The sequence below is a fragment of the Cynara cardunculus genome (genome assembly GCF_001531365.2).
Source record: "Cynara cardunculus var. scolymus isolate 2C chromosome LG 11, CcrdV1, whole genome shotgun sequence".
Lineage (NCBI taxonomy): Eukaryota > Viridiplantae > Streptophyta > Magnoliopsida > Asterales > Asteraceae > Cynara > Cynara cardunculus.
The window spans coordinates 20689379-20702910 of record NC_037538.1 but is presented as its reverse complement, the minus strand read 5'-3'; positions in this window follow the sequence as shown (position 1 = coordinate 20702910).

The window sequence follows — 13532 nt, the reverse complement described above, 5'->3', positions numbered from 1 at the left end:
TTCTTGATATACCACCCTTGTTTCCATCTCAAAACTACAAATAAAGCTATAGTTTTAGCCAATAATGGCTTTGAAATAGTTTCATATAAGAAACTTTATCTCAAGAACTCTCATAGTTCTTAAATTCACTTTTTGATCTCAATTCAATATTTCTTTCAAAACAGACTTCACGTCACAACCGTTAAATTCACTTTTTGATCTCAACTCAGTATTTCTTAAATTCACTTTTTGATCTCAATTTATAAATCACATTTGAAAGATACAAAAATACCCTTTCTCAACATAAAATAGATAAAAAATGTTAAACAACATTTGTGAAAACCACTGCTATATTTCACAAGACTTGGGCGATAACTGCCCCTCTTCGGCCAACACAATGGTTGATGAATCCTCCTCATCGAAAAACACTAAAATCCGAACAACACTTGAAGAGATTAACACACTCACCGGTCACACTATGTCCGGTAACAATCCTCACAAGTCAACACACTGTCTGAATATGTTCTCATCGGACAAAACTATGTCTGGTAACTAACCTCATTGGTCAACACTTTACAATATAAGTAATTAAACCGGCTAACGCTTTGTCCGATAAGCATCTTCACCGAACAAGGCATGCACGATAACATCTCTAATTCGGTAAACACTTAAGAGTCTCAAACATTAAACCGTTAACACTTTGGGCGATGAGGTGCCCAATCTGGACAACTCTATGTCCGATAAAGGGTCTTCACCGGACAAGGCTATGTCCGATAAAATCCTTATCAAACGATGAGTGAAAATACTCAACTCATATACCGATCAATGTTTGGCTGGTAAGGAGCCCTCATCGGACATCACTCTGTCCTATTGAAGGTCCTTATCAGACGATGCAGCTTAATAAGAACATCATACATAATTCATTCACCAGCAGTTCAAAGTATGTAAAACTTGTAACCTTAACAGATTCAAAGGCTATTTTTGGGAAGTAAAACTCACCTTTTGCAAGTTTTAAACTCGATACGCCATACTTTGAGGTAAACTGACTATTCCAATCTGAGATGATGAATAAGGGAACACCATATCGAGTCACAATCTCTTCGATATAAATCTTCGCCAACCTTTTTAAAGGATAATTTTATTTAATTGGTAGCATCGTACCCTTTTGAAGTTCGTGGTAATTTAATGACAAAATCCATCGTAATATGATCTCATTTCCACACAGAATTCTCCAAAGACTGCATGTGGTCTTTGATACTCGGTCTTTACTTGTTGACACGTCAAACACCATTCCACATATCTGACAATATCCTTCTTCAATCCTGGCCACCAATGAAACGGTTTTAAAATTTTATACATTTTATTAGTACATGGACGAATCGAATATAGGGATTTGTGACTTTCATCCAAAATTAATTCCCAAATATTCCCAAAATGCGTCCAAATCCTGCTTTGGAAGCAAAAAATTCCCTTGTCATTCTTTATTGAAATTGAAATCATCTTGGCCACTCTTTTTGCTTTAAAATTGTTTTCTTTGACGGCTTCATCTTGACACTTCAAAATTTCACTGTGAAGATCTGGAGTCAAATTCGTTCTCATTGCAATGGATTTGATTGTACCACTCCTTTATTTTCTACTTAGAGCATCAGCTATCACATTTGACTTTTCCGGATGGTAAAAAATTTTGCAATCATAATCGTTAACCAATTTAATCCACCGTCGTTGCCGCATGTTAAACTCTTTATGGTTAAACAAGTGTTGAAGGATCTTATAATCTGTGAAAATCTGACATTTAATTCCCAACAAATAATGCCACCAAATCTTTAAGGCGAATACCAATGCCGCAAGCTCCATATCATGAGTCAGATACTGTTTCTCATGATCTTTCAACTGTTTCGATGCGTAAGAAATGACTTTTGCATTTGCATCAGTATACAACCTAAACCTAGCTATAAAGCATCATTGTATACCAGAAAATCCCTAGATCCATCTAGTAACGATAACACTAGAGCACTACAAAGACAGTCTTTCAATAACTGAAAAAGCTTTATTCTGATCCTCTTCCCACTCATACTTGACATTCTTTCTAGTTACCTTGGTTAGCGGTGCAACAATTTTTGAAAAATCTTGAATGAATTTTCGATAATAACCTACTAAACGCAAGAAACTACGAATTTCAGTAGGAGTTCTCGGTACTTCCCATCTTTCAATTGTTTTGATCTTTGCAGGATCTACTTTTATCACTGCCTCAGAAATAACGTGGCCCAAAAACGGTACTTCCCATGACCAGAACTCACACTGGACAATTTAGCAAATAACTTTTATTTCTTAAAAGTTCAAGCATTAGGTAAAGATGTCTGACATGCTCTTCTTTAGATTTTGAGTATGTAAGAATATCATCGATAAACACAATAACAAATTTATCAAGATATTCGTTACATACCCGATTCATCAGATCCATGAATGCTGCGGGAGCATTGGTTAAACCAAATGGCATAACCAAAAACTCATGATGTCTGTATCTGTTTGGGACGGTTGTTTTGGCGATGTCTTCATCTCTGACCTTAAGCTGATGATATCTCGACCGTAAATCAATTTTAGAACAATAACTTCCTCCAACCTATTGGTCAAATAAATCATCGATTCTTGGTAAGGGATATTTGTTCTTGATAGTCAGCTTATTCAGTCCTCTATGGTCGATACAAATCCTCATAGACTCGTCCTTCTTTTTAACGAATAGAACTGTAGCACCCATAGGTGAAGTACTCAGTCTGATGAAGCCATTATCAAGTAGGCCTTTCAACTGTGTTACCAATTCCTTTAGTTACGATGGTGCCAGACGATATGGTGCCCTGGCTACTGATGCTGCCTCGAATATCAGATCAATTCTGAATCCAATAGACCGATCAAGTGGTAAACCAGTCAAATCCTCTAGAAATACTTCAGGATAATAACAGACTACAAGAATAGACTCTTTCTTACCTTTTTCTTTCGTTAAATCAATTACATAAGCTATATACCCATGACACCCTTTCTGAATACACTTTCTGGCTTTCAGAATAGACAATAAATTAGTATGATGATCCTGCCGAGCACCATAAATCACAATCGGCCCTTTTTTCGACAAATTGATTCTGATCATCTTCTTAGTGCACATAATATTGGCTTGGTTTTCTGCTAATCAAACCATTCGACCACAACATCGAATTCTTTCATAGGGATTGTAAAGGTTAATCGTCAGTGTATCTAGTGCAGATAGGCTATCAGAGGTAGTAGAAGAGGACTCATTCAGGGAACATACTAGTTATTTCTCCAAAATCGATTTGAGGTCAGGGTATCATCAGCTTAAAGTCAGGGAGGAAGACGTTGGTACAACTTTTCGAACCAGGTATGGGCATCATGAATTTCTAGTTATGCCATTCGGCTTAACTAATGCGCCCGCAACTTTTATGGATTTAATGAATAGGGTATGTAAAGAATATCTTGATAAATTTGTCATTGTATTTATCGATGATATTCTTATATACTCTAAAACTGAAGAAGAACATGCAGAACATCTTCGCCTGATACTGGAATTGTTAAAAAGAGAGAAGCTATATGCCAAGTTGTCCAAGTGTGAGTTCTGGTTAAGGGAAGTCCAATTCTTGGGTCACGTTATCTCAGAAGCAGGGGTAAAAGTAGATCCAGCAAAAATAGAAGCAGTTGAGAAATGGGAAGCTCCAAAGACTCCTTCTGAAGTTCGAAGCTTTTTGAGACTGGCAGGCTACTACCGTAAGTTCATTCAGGACGTTTCTAAAATAGTCGTGCCAATGACCAAATTGACTCGAAAAAATATTAAGTTTCAATGGGAAAAAGAACAGCAAGAAGCTTTCCAATTATTAAAGGATCATCTTTGCAGTGCACCAGTATTGACTCTACCAGATGGATCTGAAGACTTTGTAGTTTATAGCGATGCTTCAAAGTTAGGGTTAGGATGTGTTCTGATGCAAAGAGAAAAAGTGATTTCTTATGCGTCAAGACAGTTGAAAGATCATGAGAAGCAGTATCCAACCCATGACATGGAATTAGCTGCAGTGGTGTTTGCTATGAAAATTTGGAGACATTATTTTCTGGGAACGAAATGTCAGATTTATACTAATCATAAAAGTATGCAACATTTGTTTAGCCAGAAAGAATTAAATATGCGACAGGGTCGGTGGATTGAACTGGTAAATGACTATGATTGTGAAATCCTCTACCACCCAGGAAAAGCTAACGTGGTGGCTGACGCTCTGAGCAGGAAAGAAAAGAGTGAAACCATTAAAGCTGTGGCAATGAGAATGAATTTGATCCCTGACATTCGTAAGGAAATTCAGAGATGTCAACAGGAAGCTATGAAAGAAAAATATGTTAAAACAGAAAAGTTGGGTAAGATGATTTCAACTTTGGAACAGAATGATGAAGGACTAATGTGCTTTCAAAGACGAATTTGGTACCATGTTTTGGAGATATCCGAAACACTATATTAAATGAAAGCCATAAGTCCCGATACTCTATTCATCCAGGCACCAATAAGATGTATAGAGATTTGAAACCTTTTTGTTGGTGGCCCGGATTGAAGAAAGACATAGCTAGATATGTGGAACAATGTCTGACATGTCTACAGGTTAAGATTGAACATCAGAAGCCGTATGGAAGTCTTCAATCTTTAGAGATACCTATATGGAAATGGGATCACATTACAATGAATTTCGTCTTGAAGTTACCTCGAACTCCAAAGGGGTATGACGCGATTTGGGTAATTGTTGATCGTCTGTCTAAATCTGCGTATTTTCTACCAATAAGAGAGAAATACTCACTAGAAAAGCTAGCACAAATTTACATCAAATAAATTGTGACCAGATACGGTGTTCCATTATCTATTATTTCTGATAGAGATAGTCGGTTTACTTCAAAGTTCTGGGGAGGATTTCAAAAAGTTTTGGGGTCTGAAATCCGACTAAGTACAACTTATCATCCGCAGACTGACGGGCAGAGTGAAAAAACTATCCAGACTCTCGAAGACATGTTGAGAAGTTGTATTATTGACTTCGAAGGATCGTGGGAAGATCATTTGCCACTAATAGAGTTTGCATATAACAATAGTTACCATTCCAGCATCCAAGCAGCACCGTATGAAGTGTTGTATGGACGTAAATGCTGAACGCCGTTGTAGAAACACCAGAAGCCGTAATAGACCGAAAGATCAGGGTGTTGCGAAACAAAGAAATCAGTCTGGTTAAAGTACAGTGGAAGTTTCACAAAGGACCAGAGGCAACTTGGGAATTGGAATAAAAAATGAGAGCAGATTATCCATGGCTCTTTAATTATAGGAATTACAGGACAAAATTCTTTTGAAGGGGTGGATAATGTGATAGCCGGGTCCTAATTATTACCCAAGGTATTTATTATATGAGTTAATTGTTTATATAGATACATGCTTGCGTGAATTTAATATGTGAGTATGTGCATTTTATGCATAGGGATATATGCATAATATGATAAATATGTGTGTTATGTATATATATATATATATATATATGCATGTGTGTGGGTTTATGATTACATGTATGTATGGACGGTTTGGCTGAAAGTATATATATGAGGTTTGAGAATGTAGTGAAGCTTCTTGTTTCATTTGGAAATCTTGGAGAATTAAAAGTGAAGGGTTGTCCGGATAAGCATATTGGTTTTGCATTCTTCATAAAAGGGATATTTTATATCTTTTTAAATAAAAAGATATGTTCCTACCAAACGTGGTGGCGTAAGTCTGTTTTGGTTTGGAACGGGATTTTTGGGAAATGTTTCTACCAAGCGTGGTGACGTAAGTTTGTTTTGGTATGAAACTATATTTTGGGAAACCTTCCTACCAAGCGTGGTGACATAAGTATGTTTTGGTATGGAAGTGGATTTTATAAAACTGTTTCTACCAAGCGTGGTGACGTAAGTCTGTTTTGGTATGAAACTTGTTTTAAGTAGTAGTTCCCCCAGACGTGGTGACTTTTGTCTGTTCTGGCTTGGAACTCGGAATGGGTACTTTCAGACATGGTGACTTTTGTCTGTTCTGATAAGTAGCCCTGTTTTAATGAAGGAATTAGGGTGGCATATCAAGGAGAGGTGTACTTGGAATAAGGGAGGCATTGTCATAGGTGGATAATATTGTAACTCTTATTATTGTTACTAATTGGATTTAATAACTTTAAATCATCATTTCTTTGTGACCTGATGAATTAGAGATATTATTCCTATTAGAAACAATAATTTAGATGTTATTGAGAAAGGGGAAAATGGTTTGTCATAAAGGGCAAGTATTGCCTTAAATCTTTCTGTTAAATATTTACAAAAGAATGGTTTAATGATTCGAAGAATCTTTGGTTATAATATTTGTTTCATATTGAGAATGTTGGATCTTTAAGCAGATGTTTTTTATTAATAAATATGAGATTCTTGAGTTTATCCTATTATACATGAGAACTACATTATTTGATTGTGTTACTAATATTCCTGAGCAAAGGTATATTATTTCAATTTGGTGTGTATCACCCTGCATTTGCAAAGAAGGGGATTCACTCACTAGACCCTTCAGGTCTAACTCTTATTTTTTGTTTTAAATTATGCAATGCAGGAATAGTAGGGTCCAGGGATATTAAAGGGAAAGGGAAAATATTATTATTTTCCTAATCTGTTATCTACTTTTGAAGATACATGTTGTATTACATGTGATAGTACATGATTTGTTTTGAAAATTTTTATATGTAGATTTTGTACATATCGGAATCCTTATACTAGTGGGACCTTATGATGTAAATTATATTTCTATGTAATGAAATATGTGTTATATGCAAATGTGGAGTTTGGGGAGTGTTACAAAGGGTGTCAAAGTTTTCTGGCATATGTAATTGATACTAAGAAAGAAAAGACTAAAGTGGAATCTATGCCAGTGGTTAGTGATTATCCAGAAGTGTTTCCAGATGAGTTAACTAGACCACCCCCAGATAGAATAGTAGAATATCAGATTGATCTAACACCTGGAGTGACAACAATGGCTCGTGCATCATACCGATTGACTTCGTTTGAATTGAAAGAATTGATGACTCAGTGGAAAGAATTGTCGTACAAAGGTTTTATCAGACCTTGTACGTCTCCATTGGATGCTCCTGTTTTGTTCGTAAAGAAAAAGGATGGGTCAATGAGAATATGTATAGACTATTGTGAACTGAATAAATTGACGATAAAGAACAAATACCCTCTACCCATAATTGATGACTTATTTGATCAGTTGGTTTGGGCCAATTATTTTTCAAAAATTGATTTACAATCGGGTTACCATCAATTGGATGTTCGAGAAGAAGATGTAGCTAAAACTGTTTTACATACCATATATGGGCACCCTGAGTTTCTAGTGATGCCTTTTGATTTAGCAAATGTGCCAGCAACATTTATGGATTTGAAGAATGATAAATTTGTTATTGTCTTTATCGATGATATTCTTATTTACTCCCGATCGAAAGTGGAACACGCAGAACATCTTCGTATAATTTTGGAGCTTTTGAAGAAGGAAAACTTATACGCCAAATTGTCAAAATGTGAATTTTGGTTAAGGGAGGTCCAATTCTTAGGCTATGTGGTTTCAGAAACAAGCGTTAAACTTGTATCGCAACGCTTTGACAAGATTGATGAGAAATAATGTGAAATTTGAATGGGAAGAAGCGCAAACTAAAGCTTTCCAATTGTTAAAAGACAGATTGTGTAGCATGTCGATTTGGTCATTAGCAGAAGGTTCGAAAGATTTTGTGGTATATAATGATACTCGAAATTGGGTCTGGGTTGTGTCCTTATGCAATGGGGGAAAGTTATTGCCTATGCTTCTGGACAATTGAAGGATCATGAAAGAAAATATCCCATACACGATATGGAACTTGCATATGTTGTTTTTGCCTTAAAGATTTGGAGACATTATCTGTTGGGAACCAAGTGTCAGATTTACACAGATTATAAAAATCTGCAACATTTATTAAATCAAATGGTGTTAAATATAAGGCAACAAAGATGGTTAGAACTAGTAAATGATTATGATTGCGAGATTCTTTATCATCCTAGAAAAGCAAACGTAGTGACTGAAGCACTCAGTCATAAAAAAATAGTGGAACGATTAAAGTAGTTGCATTGCGAGCCAATTTAGTTCCAAACCTTCTTGATGAGTTATTGAAATGTCAGAATGAGGCCTTAAAAGAAGAAAATATAAAGACAACACGAATCGGTGGAATGATATCGGATCTGCTAAAAGATAGGCATCATATTTTATGTTTTGAATGCAGAATATAGGTACCCCATTTTAGAAATAATCGAAAGTTGGTGTTAGATGAAATCCATAAGTCTCGATATTCGATTCATCCTGGTACTAACAAAATGTATAGAGATTTGAAACCATCTTATTGGTGGTCGGGTTTGAAGAAGTATATTGCTTGGTATGTGGAACATTGTCTAACTTATCTACAAGTGAAGGTAGAACATCAGCGACCTTACGAAAATTTACAATCGTTAAAAATTCCAATGTGGAAATGGGATCATATTCCGATGGATTTCATATGAAGCTATCGTGAACACTGAAAGGTTATGAGGGTTATTATAGATCATTTGACAAAATATGTACATTTCTTACCAATTAAAGAGATGTATTCATTAGAAAGACTTGTGAGGTTATACATCGATGAAATTGTAACTCGACATGGTGTCCCATTATCAATTATATCAGATAGGACAGTCGATTTACTTCGAGATTTTGGGGAAGCATTCAAAAAGAAATGGGATCTCAAATACAGTTGAGTACGACTTATCACCCACAAACTGACGGACAAAGTGAACGAACTATTCAAACTCTTGAAGATATGTTACGAGCTTGTATTATTGATTTTGGAGGTTCGTGGGAAAACCACTTACTTTTAATTGAGTTCGCTTACAATAACAATTATCATTCAAGTATTCAGGCAGTGCCTTATCAAGTTCTATAGGGTAGAAAATGTTGAACGTTGTTGTGTTGGAATGAAGTGGGAGAAAAGAAATTGGCCGGTGCAGAAATCATTCAGTTAACGGCTGAAAATATATATCAAATTCGTAAACGAATAAATATGGCTCACGATTAACAGAAAAGTTATGTTGACAAACACCGTAAACTGATTGAGTTCCAAGTGTAGGGTCGAGTAATGTTGAAAGTTTCACCATCGAAAGGGAACGTACGCTTTGGAAAGAGTGGTAAACTAAGTCCAAGGTATGTTGGACCATTTAAGATCAACGATCGAGTTGGTGAAGTAGCATATCGGTTAGAGCTACCATTTGAGTTTGATGCTATTCACAACACTTTTCACGTTTCGAATCTGCGAAAGGGTTTAGATGATCCGAGATTTGCTGTACCCCTACCTGAAATCCAAGTTGATGAAAAGTTGTGTTTTGTTGAAACCCTAGAATCTGTCACTGATCGTAAGACTAAAACTTTGAAAAACAAAGAGATTCATTTGGTGAAAGTTTAGTGGCAATATCATAAAGAGCAAGAGGTAACCTGGGAGTTAGAATCTGATATGAGAATGAAATATTCTCATCTATTTGATTGAAGGAATTCTTTTAAGGAAAGGATATTGTTATAACCGAGTTTGTTGATTTGGAAGTTTGGGGTTGTTTTTAAAAAAATTATGTATAGTTGAGGGGTGTGTTTAAAAAATTGATTTAAAATCTCTTAAACTTGCACCGCCTCATCTAATATATATATATATATATAATATATATATATATATATATATATATATGTGTGTGTGTGTGTGTGTGTGTGTGTGTTTTTATTTATGAGATAAGAAGAAAAGGAAAGAAAAAGTTGGTGAATTGTTTTGGTTCCTGGTTCGAGCAAACAAAAGAAGAAGAAGAAGAAAAAATTACGTATTTTTATCTGAAATTTTTTACCGGTTTAAAGTCTACCATATATTTGTGATTCAAGATGAGTTTTTATTTTAAAAAAATCAATTTGAAATGCTTTCTTTAAGGAACCTTTTTGGATTTTGAAATTTGGTGTCCTCGGACATAACTATATATTATTTGTTAGCATATTTGGGTTTTTGATATTGTATTATCAATTGTCTGGAGTAAATGTGACATAATCAGGAGAGGTGTATATCTTGAAATAATGGTGGCATAATCAGGAGAGATGTATAATTTGAAATATGGGTGACATAATCAAGAGAGTTGTATATTTTGAAATAAGGGTGACATAATCAGGAGATATGTATATTGGGATGAGGGTGACATACTCACAATTTTGTTTAAGGATGAAATTTTGATCATATGAGTTATTTTATCGCATAAGTGTGATGCAATAAGTTGGTTATATCATATCAGTATGATGCGACAAAATGAGGTTCTCGCATTTGTTTGATGCTACGAGATGGATTATTGCATCAGTATGGTGCGACAAGCTAGGTTTATCGCGTCTTCTTGGTGCAACAAGTATATTCATCGCATATGTTTGGTGCGATAAGTGATGTTTATCACATGTGCTTGATGCGACAAGATGTATTTATTGCATCTGCTTGATGCGATGAGATGAGATGAGGTTGTCTTGTCTTTGTGATGCGATGGGATGAGGTTGTTTCATCCATTGAGATGCAATGAGTTTGGTTGCCTCATTAGTATGGTGCGAGATATTAAGGTTTGATGCGATAAATATTATTTATATGTTGACTTTTCAAATATTGGCTTTCCAAAATTGTTTTGATGATTTTCACCCTGTAAAGCTAACAAGGGATTACTCACTAGAACTTGTAGTCTAACCCTTTTTTTGTTTTAAAAAATATGCATTACAGGTCGGACATATCCAGAAGGTAAAGGGAAGGGAAGATATGAATTGAAGTGTTATAACTTTACATTTGTTTATATGATGAACGTTAATTTTGTGGAAGCTGTGTAATACATGATTTATGAATTGTTATATTCAAGTCATGTAATTTATGAGAAAAAATTTGTTGTAACTTTTGACAAGTAACGATGTGTATATTTGGGACTAATGTATATTATTTGAATTTCATGTTATATCGAATTTGTATGATTTATGCAAATATGAGATGAGATGTCACATAAAAATTGATATAAGAATCATAATATCATCAAAGACGTAATATTTTGAAGGATTTTATTTTAATATATTACAAATTTACAACATTCTGTATTTTCGGACAATGGTCCTATGGTTTTGCTCAGATTTTGCATTTCGTCCCTAAAATTAACTTTCTATATCGTATTTAGAAAACTATTAAGAAAAACACTAATTATTCAAAGAATTCCTAAAGATTAGATACGATTATTCAAACGATTAAAAAAAATTACTCCAATTATTCAAACGATTAAAAGAACACTGATTATCCAAACAAATAAATACAATTAGAAAAAAAAATGATTTAGGTAGTTTTGATTTGCATATGGTTACATAAAATATTTTAAATAAAGAATTTCTTGTGTAAATCATAATTAATTTTAGAGTGAATTATATTTTTGGTCCTTATAGTTTTCCTAAATCGTGTTTTTGTTCTCTGATGTTTCATAAAAGGCTGGTTTACCTCTCATATGAGGGGCATATTATAAGTCCAACGATTGCTAATTGATGGTCTTAACTACAAGGACCATCAGCGTCGGTAGTTCGTTTTAGGGATGGAATACAAATTTTAAGCAAACCACAAAGAACAATAGTGTCACTCTGTAGGGCGTTAATCAAATGAGAACCTTAAATATGTATACATAAATACGTATATACATAGAGTTGGGTTCAAAATAGAACAATAATCAAATAAGAAAAAATAGCATAACAGTCTTCAATAAATTTTTTTTTGTAAAAATGAATAAATAAGGACATAAAAGTCATTTATTTATATAAGAATTATTTAAAACATTTATTTAACATCTTTCCTTTTGCATTTTTTTTTGTAATTTTAATGTGATTTAATTATTTATTTTTTATTTAAGGAATTTAAAATAAATGTAATTAAAATTTTCATTTAAATAATTTTTAAGGCACTATTTTCAATATTACAATTTTTGTAAAAATCACATATGGTTCATAATTAATTGATTTTTTTCTCTCCAGAAAATCCAATCTTTTTCTTAATCGAATGTGATTTAAAGCGTAAGAAAATGATTCAAGGTGAACAATGAAAATAATAATAATGAAAATAAAATTACATGCAATGTATAGTAGAACACATTTAATATGTATAAGCTCGCATATTATTCATAATGTAAGTCATACTTTATAAATATCACATGTAATGTTGCGGGTAACTTACATTTCTTTTACACTTAAGTTTACTATGATCAATATCATATATGATATTTTGACAAAAGATAGCTATTTTTGGTGGAAAAAAAATGTCGATTAATTGTGAATATCACACTTAATTTTTGATTAAAATTGTAAAAAATCTTAAATAAATTATTTCAATAATTTTTTTATAAAAAACTAAATCACGGTTATTATTAAAATCCAGGAAAAAAAATTAAATAAAAAATTAATCATATTAGATCGGGAAATTGTAAAAAGAATCTTGAGCAAATATGGTAAGTAAATACATATAGAAAATAAATGAATTTTCATGTATAATTCATATGTAATAAATAACAGATATGCCCTTTTGGACAATTTTTAAGAAAGTTGTACTTATGGTATGATTTAAGTAAATAAATTGTTGAGGTATGTCCTTTTATTTTCTTATTTAGATAACATTCCTTTTTCAATTTTCCTTTACATGCACACATATCGAGGTTAATCATTTGAGAATTCATAAAATTTTAAGAACGATGAGAACTACTGAATCATGTACTATTTCATATATTTTTTTCATCTAAGACTATCATTTGGAGTATTGATTAACATAGAATTGTTTCACAATGTAAAATTTTTTGGCGTACTTGTATACAAAAAATACTTGTATAAAAGTTTCATATTATAAACCAAATACATATAAAAAAAGTCATTATGAAACAAATATATGTTAATCAATACACTAACTACTACCCTTATTTGGTCCTCACGGTTCTCAACATTTTTATGGTTTTCATTTGATTGTCTCATATACATATACATACTAGTTGTGTACCCGCGCAATGCGGCGGGAACCATGAATTTTAACGATTTTGAAGTTCTATTCGTTTTATAAGATAAGATTTAACAATGATATATGTTACACTTGGTTTTTACATATTAATACAATTTGAATAAATAAGAGTTATGGTTCCAATTACAGACTATCGATGGAAAAAAAATTGTATGACAGTTTAAAATCCAACATATTTAAACGACTCCACAAATATGTTCGATTTACACCTACAGCAAAGAACCAATAAACTTGAGTTTTAAGATAAACACTCAAAACCAATAAAGAAAACTACAAATTTGACAGATCATAAGCCATGAAAAGACCAAAAAAGATGGGTTTTAGAATGAAATTTCAACTGTTTACCCTCTTTTTTGTCCAGAAACTCAGATTAAGGTTGAATTAATA